The sequence below is a fragment of the Hydra vulgaris genome, chromosome 11 (genome assembly GCF_038396675.1).
Source record: "Hydra vulgaris chromosome 11, alternate assembly HydraT2T_AEP".
In the NCBI taxonomy this organism is placed as follows: Eukaryota; Metazoa; Cnidaria; class Hydrozoa; order Anthoathecata; family Hydridae; genus Hydra; species Hydra vulgaris.
In genome coordinates, this window is record NC_088930.1 from 626,524 (window position 1) to 643,669 (window position 17,146).

General features: G+C 29.1%; 1 protein-coding gene across 1 annotated transcript in view; it reads right to left on the reverse strand.

Annotated features, from left to right (window-relative positions):
• LOC136087324 (uncharacterized) overlaps positions 1-17,146 on the reverse strand; it is a 184,821-nt gene that overhangs the window by 89,733 nt on the left and 77,942 nt on the right. The gene's annotated exons all lie outside the window — the stretch shown is intronic.

Consider the following 17,146-nt stretch of genomic DNA (forward strand, 5'->3'; position numbering starts at 1 on the left):
TGCCTGCCCAAATCGACACCCTAAGTTGGTTTATTTACACACCCTGCATGTTCTACCTATTTAGTCAGTCGATATATGAACACTCCCTGCATGTTCTACCTGTTTAGTCAGTCGATGTATGAACATTCCCTGAACGTTCTACCTATTAAATCAGTCTATGTAACTTATGTTATGTTATTTACACTCCCTGCATATCGATGTATGTACATTTCTCACATATTCTATCTATTTATTCAGTTGATGTATGTACACTCTCTGCGTGTTCTACATGATTAAGTCAGTCTATGAGTGCACACTTCCAAATTTTTATAATAAACAAAATTTTATAAACAATATAACATTTTATAAACAATGATCATTGACATTACGAATAAAACTAGAACTAAATACTTTAAAATATAACTAAAAAAATACACGCAAAAACATAAGCGCTTAATAGGAATCGAACCTCGTCTCCGGGCGACAAGGCAAAATTACAAGCTTCACGCCTACACCGCTCATATCTATATTGTAGTAAATTAAAAATATATACTTTGTTTACGCTACGCAATTATTAAAAACCGTGGACTTATTATCGGGTAATTAATTTACACAAAACTTCAAACTTCGGAATAGGTTTTTGATTCTATCATCTCTCGTTACTTTCTCTCCCCAAGAATAAAGCTTTTTTCTTTTGAACAGTTATGTTTTTTATTCACTAAATTACTCACCATAATCGACTTAAATGAACCGCTTAATACATATTTAAAATTTAAATAAGTTAAAACTATTTAAAAAAAAAACACACTTATTTCATTGCATATTCTGAAAATATCTATATCAATATTACACTTCTCCTTGATTGTTAAGGATTATACAAATAGCAATAGCTATATTTTTGTGGAATGCGCCGTTTTCTAGAACATCGTGGACAAGGCTTTTTTTGTTTCTTGGAAGTAATTTTCAGCACCAGTGCTTTCTCTTATAACCTATTATTTGCTTGCTTCTACCACACTTCCATTTTGATGTTTATGGCTCTCAGCGTTATCGCGATCATTGTCCGTATTGATTTTCATTTCCACGTCTGTAATAACGCGAATCAATTTTGTGTCATTTTAAGCTTTAATGTGTTTTACGTGACGCGACATGTTTTCTACTTCTAATATTTGCTTCCAAATATTTCGAGGTTGCCACTTAGTATGAGACTTCATGGCGGTTTTAATCAAACTTTTTAGCCATTTTTGAACATTTTGTTTATATTTTATTTACCAGAAGATTTTTTTTTCTCAATCTTTTTACGCCAATTTGATAAATGTATATTTTGTCCATCGAGCTCACATCGTTTTTTCCGGCTAAAATAACAAACCAGTATATGGCTTCTGTTATTAACTTTTTTCTCGGTTTGCAATTCTCTTAACTAAACGGTGGTTTTTTCCATATATCCGTTACCTTTAGGGTAATTAGCAAAATCTAATACACACTCCCTAAGCATTAAGATAACTTCTAATCTCCTCCGTTTAAAAAGATTATCTATTAAAATTGCAGAATGCGCTCCTCGCTCACATAAAAGAAAATGGATCGGTCAAATTACGACAAATCTTTCGTATAAGCGCGAAAGTTGTCGCCACCGAAAAATCTACACTGTGATAGCTGTGGCAGTTGTCTGTGTTTCAATTAATTTAAAACAAAAACTTCCATTTCCTCACCGTACTGGTGCTAGATCTATTAACTGATATGTTTTGCGATTGTTAACTACAGCTCAAAAATCGTTTTTGGTAGCAGTTGGAATCACTTTAATAACAAAGCTTACCATTTGACTCACTCCTTAGTTTCCAGTTCTTGTATGTTTGTTGGAAACGAATTAGGCTTCTTCAACTGCTACTTCAAAGCAACGCAAATTTTAAGATCAATTACTAAAGAACAAGCATCAACTCACACATTACCCTTATGACCACGCACAGGTTAATCACCATTAGACGGTTCACACTTTTTCATTTCAGCATAAACTTCATGAAGTACACACTTTACATTTTCATTGATAACCTCACTGTCCCAACCTTCGATCAAACGAACAACTTTTCTTTTTAAAGACTAAATACTGCTTGAAACCAACCAAAAACTAACAAATGACTTTACAACAGTTCAACAATGATAACTTTGCTCCTCTGGTTATCTTTTTAAGATTGACATCAACTCCATTTCCTCTAGAACACATTAATTTACCACCAACTATGCGCATACTCAACGTTAAACCCAAATCTGATCACCATATTTACTCTTAAAACAATACTTTCCAAATATTTTTTGACAAAATCGAGACTTACTATATCTTCATTGACAAAAAAATTGTCCACGTAAGCGGATGTTTCCTTCTTCACCAACTCAAATTAGTCAAGAACAGCGTTCACAACGGACTTCATAATCATTGGCGCAACATTCCGTCCAAAACCAAGTTGCGCCAAACAATACCTTTTCTTTCAAAATATCACTGTTTGAAATATCCAAAGAATTCTTCAGAAAAACGACTTATAATTGATCCAATACTGTAGTTCAGGTTGAGATCTTCTCCATCTCTCCATTTCCATTCAACTTTTCATTCAAATATTAATTTAAAAAATGGTTCATGATCTTTTTTCTTAATTTCAATTTTATTGACTTTATCCTTATTTAAGACTGCCGTTCACAATAACTGGATCCAAAGTTTGCTACTTTGCCAAAACGGCTAAATCCATATTTATAATTAAAATAATAAGGAAATAATAAAATAAAAAAATTTTATCTTCATTGTCAATAATTATTAGGTAACTAAAACTAACAACAATCATTGATTTTAATTATACTCTAAAAATTACCTTTTTTTGAGGCAGTTTTAAAAACTCCTCTATTGAATTATGTGCTAAGTATCGTTTGGTGGTCCGTAAATACACCATTGTACAAATTAAAGTTTTTTTTGCGGTGTTTGTTTTGTGTAATGCTATTCGATATTTGTTCTACTTTAATATATAAAGTTAAAACTGTGATTATATCATATTTTGTATAAATTGCAGCCTCGACCTTGTTTATTTGTTCTATGATTGTAAAAGCAGTTTTAGTTGTTAATTTTAAAAATAAAGTCTATTTTTAATCAAATTTCACAAAAAAATAAAACATACTTATGATTTAGTTACTATGATATTTAGTAAGTTTACTATGATGCTCTTTATTTTTAACCCAAATGGGCCCCAGACGGGGTTTCCCATCTGGGGCCCATTTGGGGTAAAATTAAAATTCAATAAACACTGATCTTTTATAGAGGTTTTAAGTTAAATTTATTTTTACTTCAGATTTTTTATACCACTCTTTTGAGCTGGTAGACATTAAATAGAATGCATTGAAAACGAATTGAAAACTGCATCTTTTTTTATTTTTTGATTATTTTTCTAAATATTTGAAAACCTTCAAAAAATGAGGGGGTCCTAAACTTTATGTGGCTGTATCTTTTAAGCGTCAAAATTTATTTTGATAAAATTTGAAGTCTAACTACATTTTTTGGTGGGATTCAAGATAATATTTTGTTTCTTTTCAAAAATTACTTTCCCTTATCCAGGGGATGCAGGTGACGTTTTTCAAGGGTATTTCTACTCTTGTTTGCAAATCACGCAGTTTGTGCCTGAAGTTGAAGTTAATTTTATTGACAGACTAATTATAAATCACATAATTACAAACTAGTGCCATAAACACAATAATTATACAAATTAGTCTCAATAAATTTCGTAAATTGTCTGATAAATTGTTTAAATTAAACACTTTCTTAGAGTAATAATTTATAAAATTTTAAAAATCTAATACAGAAAATACTAAATAAAAACGTTTTTGTACAAAATAAGTCTGCAAAAAGCAAGATCTCATTTGGAAAATAGGAGATTGATATGTTTCTGTTGTGTCGATAAAGACAGAAAAAATCTATCTTTGGAGAAAAATGGTTCATTGATTTATCTGATCAAAAACTTTGTTGATCCTGGATTCAGTCTGAGCCTAAGTTCTAATCCGTCAGGAATATGCGGAAGCTGCAAGACAAACTTATATTTAAAACAGAATGGTAAAGCTATCAGTAAAGCTGTATGGTCTTCCTGGAAGAATGGTCATGATCAAGTTAAAAATTTTGGAAGAATTAAACAAAAAAGATGGCAACTGTGCTATTTGCTGCTTAATGCAATGTACTAAAAGTAGTAGTACACAACATTCGAAAATAAAAATGTATTTTGCTAAGAATGATGTCAAATTGTTGGTCCCGGTATTCGACATCCTTGCAGCAAAAAAAAACTGTTCAAAATCTTCACCCCTTAATTTTTTCAAAGAAACAAAATATTGCTGACAGAGTTGTTTCTTGTTCGCTAATAAAAATGTCTGTTGTTGGTGAATGGAAGAACAATAAAACTTGCAATAGGAGGAAAAGCTTTAAGATCAAGAACAATCACCTATGAAGCAAATAAGAAGTAAAACAATCATGAAATTGAAGATAAACCATGATCTTCTAAATTGTACTGTGTTATGAATAATGAAGGATAAAAAAATATGTTTGACAATCTGAATAACAGAAGAACACTTATGCTGAAGTTACAAAAATGTCACGCTACTTAAATAGGTTTTACGATGCGATAAAATGTCAGCTCAAGATTAGAAAAATTTTTTTGAAAAATATATTTTTTATTGCTCTGACCTATCTATGCTCGTAACTGAAGTTTGTTCCTTCAGACAAATGAATATTTTTAATTCTGTTGTACGCATTGGTATTAATGGAAGGCAGGAATCTCATCAATAAATACCCATCAGTATTACATAATCAATCAAGAAGCCAAAAGTACACCGGGGTCAACAAAGTGATTTTCTTACGCATAGTTCGAAAAAGAGAATCATCACAATCTGATTGGTATTGCTTACTTAAAATATAAAATATAAATTTCATTTATATTTTATATTTTAAGTAAGCAATACCAATAAGTTATTTACTATAATCAAGGGTCACGGCGGAAAATACTCGTGTTGCTATTGTGATGGGCCGATGGATGAAAATGGAGTTGGAAGGATAACTAGCAGATGAATTTAAAAAATACCAATTTGATAACAAACCTTGTATACAAATGCAATATTATAAAGATGTTACTTACCAACGTCTGTTGAATGAGAAATTGACTAAAGAAATTATCAACATAATTTCACCGCCTGAATTCATATTTTTAAACAGCATGTTAGTAAAGTTATTGATCTCCTCTTCACTAATAAAAATCTGGAGGAGTTGCTTGAAAAGATAACGGTTATCAGGCATGGCTATAATGGTGGTGGTTTTGATGTACCTTACTGTGCCAAAGTTTTAAGATCCAAGGACGAAATGACACTTTATTGTCTAATTAAATATCTGGAATTTATTGGAACCCTGAGAAGGTTTAAAGAAGGTACTTCATTAATTTTAAAAATTTTTTTAACACTTCTTGGAACGTTTTTAATTCAATTAGTACATATTGACCTATCAGTCTAAATAAAATTAGGAGACACAAATACGTTAATACTATTATTTTTAGCAAGTAATTTAAAGGTTGAAGTTTGTTTGATTTAGTTGCTGAAGGCTGTTTTGGGATGAAACTCAATATATCCTACAAAGAAAAAGTAGAAAAGCTTGTGGAGTTCATGCTTTACTTAAAGTTATATGTTCATGATGTATTAGCAATGAAGATTTCACTTGTATGGAAGTTTCACATAAACACGTTCCATATCAAAGAGTATCTCGATAGGCAGAAATTCTCGGTATTACATCAGAAAAAATAAGTGAAGCAGTGCATAAAAACTTAAACAAGACACTGAAAAGGTTTGTTGTGTCTGAGAAAAACGGTAAAGAGCTAAGAGCTATTGTTGTTGAATACAGTTCAACGAGATTGTAAGAAGATTTTTCAAGAATATATTTAGATTAAAAAAATACCTATTTCTTTTTCATTTTGTAACAAAATATAATTTTTAAAATACTGTTTATGGCATTTAAAATACAATTTATACAAATATCGATAAATTATATGTTATATAAACTAAAACATAATTAATAGTATATGTTTATAAACTGTAAGATATAACTGCAACTGTTTTAAGCTGTAAACATAAGTTACAGATATTATAAAATGAGTTATATCTGTTATAATTGTATACTATAACTGTTTAACTACAGCTATACAGTTATAAAGTAAGTTAAACAGTAATAAATTATAACTGTAAGTAAAGCAAATGTGTATGAACTGTAAATTACAGTGAAAGTTCATATAAATATTCAACTATATATATATATATATATATATATATATATATGTATACTATACTATACTATATATATATATATATATATATATATATATATATATATATATATATATATATATATATATATATATATATATATATATATATATATGTTTTTATATATATATATGTATATTATATATATATATATATATGTATATATATAAATATATATATAATATATATATATATATATATATATATATATATATATATATATATATATATATATAAATATATATGTATACATATGTCTATATATATATTATAACTTTTTATATTATTATTATAGTCAACATCTAAAGAGTACTAAAAGTGTTAAGAAGATAAGTGATCAAATAAGAAATTATATAGCTAAACTTGACATCCATTTCTGTTTGGGTACTGTGCAAATGAGATTTATATTATTGAAAGGTTTCCCGAAAACCTAATAAAAAGTAATTACTTTTAGACGCCATAAGAAGGAAGCATGGATGAAATGAAGAAAGGTGAGATAAAATGAAAAATTGTGAATTATGCACCTATTTTTTTATATTTATATTGCATATCACATTATACTTTAAAATTTACACCGTTAAGTTTAAGGCATTTAAAAATTGTTAACTTGTTTATTTAATGTTTGATTGCAGGTTTTTATTTTGGAGTCACATATTAAGTGTAAGGTCAGCGATCACAGTTTGTTTGTTGCTCTGAAAGCGAGCCTATACGACATGAATACAATAAACAATAGGCATGATGAAACTTGAAACTTACATGGAGGTTGTACAAACATAATTACTACTAGAATTGTTGAATTGATAGATAATCGGACTTTAACAAAATTTTATCATAAAAACTAGAGAGAAGCAAAAGAAAAATTCAGTAAGATGAAGAATATAAATCAAATGAAAGAAGATAAATCAAATGAAGAAGATGAAATAAAATGAAATGAAGAAGATACATCAAATTTTAATAGACCACACAAGGTAAACAAGGTTCATTTCAATTTAACATATAATATGATAGATGTTTTTGTTATGAGTTATCTAAACTAAATTTATTTAGTTTGGATAACTCATGTTTGTATTTCTTGATTAGTCAGACTTCTGTAGACATCGTTTAAGTATTCCAAGTGTGTAATATTATAAATCAAATATATTTGTTTTTAAATTGTTTAACTTTCTTTATTTCATATTTTGTTCAAACAAGTTTTCATAACGCCATTTTCTTATTTAATATTTTTACGCAAGCAATGACTATGTAAATAAAGTTTACACACTACCAGATCTAAATATAGAGCATTAACAAATATTTTCAAAAAACATTTATTTTATGCTTCAACTCCATTTTGGAATCAAATAGATATACTTTGTTTGTTTATAGCAAATAAGGTTTCAGAGTCATGCTCCAACATTTTTGGGTCCTGTGCAGTAAAGAATAATATCTATTAAAAGGTTTTCTTAATGACTTAATAAAAAGCAATTACCTAAAGACGCCATAAAAAAAGCATCTCTTGTGGTAAATGAAACACAAAACAATTGGAAAAAAAATGTTATTGATTTATTTATTCTGATTAAATTTAATTATACTGCCAATCAGTCTAGTTAAACTAAACTTTCAATTAAATTTCCTAACAAACTATTTAAATAATGTTTCATAGTTAAAGCCATAAAGTTCCTTGAATTTTGTATTTTTCGGGAAAATCCTAAAAAAGTACTATAATTTTAATGGTAAAGGTCCTAGAAATATAGAAAAGTGATCCTGGAAACACTCAGCTCCATGTTGTACATGGATGGTATCCAAAGTAGCACTTTTAGTGTGCATAGTTGATGCCAAAATTGAAGCCCTTTCTTACGCAAAAACTCATTGTAAACATTGTTGGATCTGCTGGTGCATCCAACATCAAACCCTTATCACATTGTTGTAATGTTGCTTCACTTTCTTTTTTCTATAAATACTATAATGGGCATTCATGTAATAATCGTATATACATATATATATATATATATATATATATATATATATATATAAATATATATATATATATATATATATATATACATATATATATATATATATATATATATATATATATATATATATATATATATATATATATATATATATATATATATATATATATATATATATATATATGTATATACGATTATTACATGAATGCCCATTATAGTATTTATAGAAAAAAGAAAGTGAAGCAACATTACAACAATGTGATAAGGGTTTGATGTTGGATGCACCAGCAGATCCAACAATGTTTACAATGAGTTTTTGCGTAAGAAAGGGCTCCAATTTTGGCATCAACTATGCACACTAAAAGTGCTACTTTGGATACCATCCATGTACAACATGGAGCTGAGTGTTTCCAGGATCACTTTTCTATATTTCTAGGACATTTACCATTGAAATTATAGTACTTTTTTAGGATTTTCCCGAAAAATACAAAATTCAAGGAACTTCATGGCTTTAACTATGAAACATTATTTAAATAGTTTGTTAGGAAATTTAATTGAAAGTTTAGTTTACTTGACTGATTGGCAGTATAATTGAATTTAATCAGAATAAATAAATCAATAACATTTTTTTTCCAATTGTTTTTTGTTTCATTTACCACAAGAGATGCTTTTTTTATGGCGTCTTTAGGTAATTGCTTTTTTTAAGTCATTAAGAAAACCTTTCAATAGATATTATTTTTTACTGCACAAGACCCAAAAATGTTGGAGCATGACTCTGAAACCTTATTTACTATAAACAAACAAAGTATATATATTTGATTCCGAAATGGAGTTGAAGCATAAAATAAATGTTTTTTGAAAATATTTGTTAATGCTTTATATTTAGAAAACAACTAACATGTATAGAAATTGGACAAGTTATCAAAGCTGCTGACCAAGGAGAGTCTCATAGAAGCATTGGAAAACGTTTCAAATGACAAAACTCAACTATTAGTAGATTATGGAAGAAATATAATCCCACTGGTATAGCTGAAAGGTCTGTTGGATCTGGGAGAAAGCCTAAAACATCAAAAAAGGAAGACAGTTATATTCTTAATGCTGTCAAAAAAGATCGTAAAATCACATGTTCTGAGGTAAAACTAGAATTGAACATTACTAATATCTCAAAATGGACAATATCTAGTCAAATAAAAGCATCATGGGAGTTTTTTACTGAAAAGCAAATAAAAAACCTTTTGTTAGTGAAATCAATCGCAAAGAAAGAATAAAGTTGTGCATTGAGCACAAAGATTAGACATGAGCAATGGGCTAAAGTTATTTGGAGCAATGAGTCTCCTTTTGTGTTGTTTCACAACTGTCGATCTCACTGGTGGAAATTAATTGGGGAAAGGTTTAACCCCCAAACATGTAAGGCAATCATTAAACATGATAAAAAGAATAATGTCTGGGATTGTTTTAGTGCACACAAAGTTGGAAAACTTTACCGGGTGGAGGGTATCATGGACCAGCATTTGTACCACAGAATCTTAGTTTATCAACTTGGACAAGTATAGAAGAACTTTTCCCTAACAATGACTACATCTTTTAATAAGATAACGTTACCATACATACAGCACGGTTGAATAAAAAAAATCTGGAAACGAAATTGGTACCACAATGTCTTAGCCAGAACGGTTCTCCTGATTTAAATTCAATAGAAAATCTTTGGTCTATATTAAACAGAAAATTGCAAGATCGCCGGGCAACAAATGAAAATGAACTATTCCAAATTCTTCTTGCTGGTTGGAGCGCTTCATCAAATGACTTATTTAAAAGACTTGTAGATAGTATGCCTTCTAGATGCGCAGAAGTCAAAGAAACAAAGGATGGCCAATTATGTACTAATATAGCTACAACTTTAAAAATACTTTACAAATCCTAATTTCTTTTCATTACATGTAATGTACAATAATATTATATACATTTCATTGAAAATTGTCCTGAATTACTTTTATTATATGGGTTTAAGACATTTTTTTAAGTTTTTTTAATCAAAAAATTAAGTGTTGCTGTTATTTTTGCACCTCACTGTATATATATATATATATTTATATATATATATATATATTATGTATTTTGCTATCAATATTTCGTGGCGAATCTTTTGTTGTCGATCACAGCCTTGCATCTTCGAGGCATAGATTCGATCAGGAGATCAATGAAACTTTGTGGAATCGCTGCCCAGTCCTTTTGGGTTTGCTCAAACAGTTGATCCTTATTACAAACACCTTCACGATTGGTTCTCCGGTTGACGATCTCCCACAGGTTCTCGATAGGGTTGAGATCGGGAGATTAAGGCGGCTAATCCATCACCGATAGGTGGTTGTCATGAAACCACTGCCTGACTACTTTTTCAGTGTGTTTCGGATTGTAGTCTTGCTGAAAAACCCATTTTATTGGCATATTCCATTCAGATGAGGTAACATAACATCTTTTAGGATATTTTTATACATAAAACGGTCCATTATTCCATCTTTTCGATGTAGTGGACCCAGACCGTTAGCAGAAAAACACTCCTAGACCATTAAATTGCCTACGCCATGCTTTACGGTCTTATGGCAGTAACGTATATAGAGGCTTTTTACGGCCGGTGGACGAACACGGCAAATGCCATTGCTCCCAATGATGTTGAACTTCGATTCATCACTCAACAGGACAGTTCGCCATTTCTGCACATTCCAGTCCATGTGAGATGTAGCAAACAGGAGTCTTTTCTTCTGGTTCTTTAGTGTAATCAGCGGTCTCTTTGCAGGTCGTCGAGAAAACAAGCCGGTTTCAAAAGCACGTCGTCTGATTGTTCGGTACGATACAGGCAGCTCTAATTGTTTTTGCATCTAGACTGATGATATCCAGGGATCTATCTTGATGGAAATGACGATCATAGAATCCTCTCTAGAAGTGGTGAAACGCAATCGTCTACCTTTGTCATCTGCTACCAACTTCCCCGCAGAACAATATTTGGAATAAAGCTTTGATACGGTCCATTTTTTCACGCGATATTTATCACAAATTATTTTTTGTGACATTCCACTTACGTAATCGCCAATAATTTTCTTTCTTAGTTCCAATCCAAGACTGTCGGCAGCCATTTTTGCACTTGAAGTCATAAAAAACATAAAAATAAATAAGCGTCTTGGTTGGATGTGGACTGTATTGATGTAATGAAACATTTGTTGTATTTCACTTCTTGTATTGATGTTCTTCGATAAAACAGTTTGATAAAACTCACTTCGATAAACTGTCTTGATAATACTGACTGATTGACTTCCATATACTGACTAAATTACATGTCGATTTACATGTCTCTTATATAGTAAAATGAACCTGCGTGAACCTGTTCTGAAAGATTCTTGATGCTTCTTTTCGATGCATCTGGAAGCTTCTGGATGCGTCTGAATGCTTCTGAATGTTTCTGGATATTTCTGGATGCTACTGGATGCTTCCAGATGCTTCGTCTGGTAACTTCTGGACACTTCCTTTTATTATTAAAAAACTTTTGTGACGTTGATACGGACCAGACTTAAGAAAATGAAACAAACCAAAATAGTTGCACTTGTTTTGGTCCGCTGCAAAATGGCACTTGTCAACGAATTTCTGCCGGTGCGCTGTCACCTGTCAGCTGATTGGTCATGTCATGGCATGCTATGACTCCAGACTCATGAACTGTTTGCTGTGGTAGTATAGTTCGTTTCGTTTTTAAGACATGTAAAGTTAGGAACACTTTTTAGCATTGTTCGATGTTGGTTGCAAATGTTTTGTCCAAAACTGTATATATATATATATATATATATATATATATATATATATATATATATATATATATATATATATATATATATATATATATATATATATATATATATATATATATATATATATATATATATATATATATATATATATATATATATATATATATATATAAATATATATATATATATATATATATATATATATATTTATATATATATATATATTTATATATATATATTTATATATATATTTATATATATATATATATATATATATATATATATATATATATATATATATATATATAATTTATATGTTCCTGTTACCCGCAGTACCAGGAATTAGCTAAATGCTAATGTTTATAATATAATTTAATATTGCGACACTGAGTTTCATGTGTTATCACAATCATCAGGCAAGTAGTAAAAGTTTACTTTTGCTACGATTTTTTTAGTGGACGTTACGGTTTATATTTAACGTCCACTAAACAAATCGTAGCAAAATTAAACTTTTACTACTTGCCTGATGATCGATCGTTTATCTTAATATTGATATACGCTTCATGGTGGATTAAAAGATTTTTTCCTTTTATATTGGTTTGATCTTTTAATTCTGGCACCGATTTTTTGTAGGAAGAAGTATGTGCGTTTGTTAACAGTTTGTTGTATTCATCTTTAGATAATTTATACAAAATAAATGTTTTGTCTGCATTTATTAATGTTTTATGCGACGTACGTATGGATTTTAAATCTTTTTGCATATTATTTTGAAAATCGCAGTTTACGTTGCAAAATTTTATTGATTTAATAAAGTTTATAAGGTCTTTTTTGAAAGAACGCATTTTATTTATTTGTGGTGGGCATTTTGATGATTTGATTCCACAGTTTGTGTAATTTGAATCATTTTTTGGGTAGTTATTTATGAAAAAGAACGCCTTCCATCTCATTTTTTTTACGAGCATTTCTGTTTAGTTTAGTAGTTTTAATTTATATTCTTTTTCAGATGAAATCAGTATAAGAATTGATTGAATATTTCAAGTTTATTTTTTCTAACACAATAAAGAGTTACAATTTTAGCAGATGCTAGTTTCGCAATTAAATTGATATATGGTTTCCAATATAGATTAGAAGTAACAGACAGTCCTAAAAGACGCAAGATAGATGACTTATCAAGTACAATATTGTTCATAAATCATGATCGTGATAACGATTAGCTGAAAAAGAGTTTTTAAACTCACATAAAAACTAAGTTTTATTGGTTTAAAGTTCACCAGCCACTGCACACTAGTCCGGATATTAGACATATGGTGGACAAAATTATTTTGATCTTTTTTTTTTTTTTACTAAAAGTCTTTAAATGTCCAAAGAATCACTTTTTATTAAGATATATTTACTTTTATTATAAATTTTAGTTAAATAGTTGCCAATACATTATAAATTATTTAACAAACTTTATAAAACTTTAAAAACGCGGATTTAATTTTTTTTTAAATTGTCACAGATTTAAAAATCTGTTATCGATATTATTATATAATAGATTGGAATACATAGATAAATATATAGAAATATATAGCAAATATAAATAAATATATAGATTTCAAACTCTATTATTGATATTATTACATGTTCATGACGTTTTAAATAAGTCTTTAGATTATTTATCATATGTATCTATAACAATGTATTATTTTTATTTTTAATACATTGACCGCAGATTCTCGGTGAATGAAATTAAAGTTTTTATTATTATAAAGTCTACTGAGTTCTAAAGGTACTATAAAAATAATCAACAGGCACTCTTTATTCGTCACTATTTTCATTTTAACATACCTGTTTGTAAACACTATATTTTGAAGCACCATCAAAACCAACCTTGCATCTAAATGTTAGTTTAGTTAATTCCTTAGCATTGTGATTAGCACAGTAGTTTCTATATCACATAGCTTTTAAAGAGTGTGTTTTAGAAAATCTTTTAGCGATATTTGTACTGACTAGCCATCTATTTCAATGTCCTTTGGATAGCATTTAGCTTTTGATAATCTTATACCATTATATAAAGGATATGTGGAAGCCTTTTTTTCAGCACCATTTCTTAGAAGCTGGTATGTTGATTTTGATATACCACCATTAATAGTTAATGATAAAGTTTCATCAGGTGAATATATCTAAGCAAGTTTAATTTAGGGGTTATTTAAAGGGGTTTTTATTTCAAATTTCAGAAATTTTTATTGCATGAAGTAATTTATGGCTAAATAAAATTTTATTAATATTCTTAGGCTTATTCTTTTTGTTCTGTTACAAGCTTTTTCAAAAAAGCATCACGGTTTCCCAACTTCATTAACTGATGATGTAACATTTAATGTACCGTAGGTGTGTTGAAAATTTTGAGCTAGCCAATTTTCATTACTTCTCACAAAATGAGTATTACCATTGTTTGCAGTTATTAACTTTTTAAATGATAATTTTATAAAGTTTTTCACTCAGAATTCTCTAGTTTAATATCTGCAGAAACTAGAACAGTTGATTTCAATGAAAAATTTTTTATATCATTAGGAACTATTTTTTAATGTTGTATAAGTCCGTAAATGTCACCAATTTTTATTTTATTACTAAACAAAAAAACAAAAAAATTGTTAGGTAAACATTACAACTCGTATTTGTGTTAAATAACAAACGAAATAACATGTATTTTTGTTTACAAGAAATAAAAGTTGATTTCTAGCAAAAAGCATAAGTTACAAGTTATTATTTTAAAATGTTAAAAAAACCCAAAAGGTGAAATTAGAGGCAATATATATAGTTCAAATAGGTTTTATACATATAACATTTACTTCTTCAAGTATTTAACAAAGGTTCTCGTAGGTTCACTAAGTTATGCCACACGTTTTGAACAAAATAAAAGTAATAAATGTAAAAAATCTACCTCGTCATTTTAAAGCGAGATTATAAATGTTATAAAGACTGATCTTTACTTTATTTTTTTTTTCGAAAAACTTTACTGTTAATCTTTGTAAATATATAAATTAATCCCGTAAGCTCAAAAAATTTTAAAAGATACTGTTTACTATGGCTATGTTTATATAATGAAAAAACACCTGCTTTTTTTTTTAAAAAGCGTGAAGTTTTTGATTATACATGACACCGCAACTAATTTTTGTGGCTGTAAAAGATACTTTTATACTTAAAACAATTTTCAAAACTTTAAATGTGAGTATTATAAATATGTTTTATTTTATAGTTTTGAATATAATAAATAATTATTTTTTTTAGGTTTTGTCCACCACCTGACCCACTGTGCACTGAACCCCATGCTGTAGCCGAAATGAGATCCTTTTTAATCTCAAATGCATCACACAAGCAATCCAAGAGTATTAACTTCTTATCAAGACAAAAATAAATGGTATCATTAGCGAACAATCTCACCTTAGATGTAGAAATTTCAGGGAGATCATTCATGTCAACTAGAAAATTAAGCCCCCAAAGTTACAGGAAATATAGAAGAGTGCTGTCCTTCAAAGACAACTTTTATACTACAATTGGTAAGAAAGGATTCGATATCTTAAATACGTTACCTAATACACCATAAAAACAGACCTTATGAAGAAGACTAGCATGCCAAACTTTGTCAAAGGATTTAGAAATGATGAGATTAATAGCTCTAACCTCTTAATATATCTAATGGACAATAAAATCTATCGGTTAATACCGTTTAAAATTTAGCAGTAAAACAAGAAGATCAAAATTAATATTTATCAGAAAATAAGTTGTTAGATTCATGATGAGAGATTTAGTGTTTGTTATTTAAGGACTAAAAAAACTTTTTTATTATACCAAGAAAACCAATGCGACGTTACTTAGACAAATCAAATTGCAAATTGTTAAATAGTTTTGAAAGTATAGACGTCGGCTCCGGAGAACACCCCTGCAAAACTGTGACATGTATGTTATCCGGACCACTAGCTCTCTGAACCACTGGAGTCTATGCAGGAAATCAAATTAGATAAAAAAAGTTGGAGTGATACTAATGTTAAGCAATGAACCAACTTGTTCATTGGCTATATCAGGTAGAACGTGATTAGAGGAAACAAAAGATGAAATTGATGAAAAGTTATTAGCACAAAATTCAGCATTCTCCATCTGTGAGGTAATAGTATCTGAACTATGCAAAAGAGGTGGTATAAAAAGTTGTCCTTTATTATGGACATTATTGAAGGTTGTCCAGAAGTCTCTATAGCCTAATTTCTAAGATAAAGTACAACATTATGTGACATGAGAGTAGTAGACTTTGGTGTTAGCCAAAAACTTTTTACAATGGCTTCTTTTAATAGTAAACAGACGTTTATTTTTTGGAGAATTAATTTGGTGATAGATAGGGAAGTAATGATTACGATTATATATTGCAACAGCACAATGAGAAAATAACCACGGAGAAGAGTAAGGTTTGACTTAGAATTGCCAAGAGAGAGTAAAAGATACCAGCCATAAATCCAAGAAGTTACATAAGAAACACATTTTTCTGCAGGAAGACGAAAGGTTTTTACTTGAGATCTATCAGCTTTAAGATATTTGTAAGATATACAAAGATAGAGGGATTCTGATGATAAAGGAGAATGATATGAAAGTCTAAGAGAGATTAAACAGTTAATTGACTAGGATCAAAAACAAGACATAGGTCGAGCAGAGAAGTTAAATGATTCTGATTGTCTGGAAAACGAGTTGGAAAGTTGACTATTTATGCTACAGTCGTTTGGAAAAAAGCAAACATTATACACCTGATTAAAAAGGGAAGCAACCTTGAACCATCATATTGTTGTCCAATTTCATTAACTTCGGTTATATGTTAACTAATGGAGCGTATTATACGTGATGAAATAACGAAATATTTAGCAGTGCACAATTTGATATTAAAACAACAACCTGGCTTCCTTAATAAATAAAAATGCACTACCAAATTGCTTGAAGCAATTGTTTTTATAAGAAAAGCATTTGTAAATGGATACAATGTAGTTGAGTTATCGTTAGATTTTTTAAAAGCATTTTATTCGGGACTTGAAGCAAATTATTTTTGTGGTGTAAAAGTTATTTAAGCAAAAGATTTCGAAG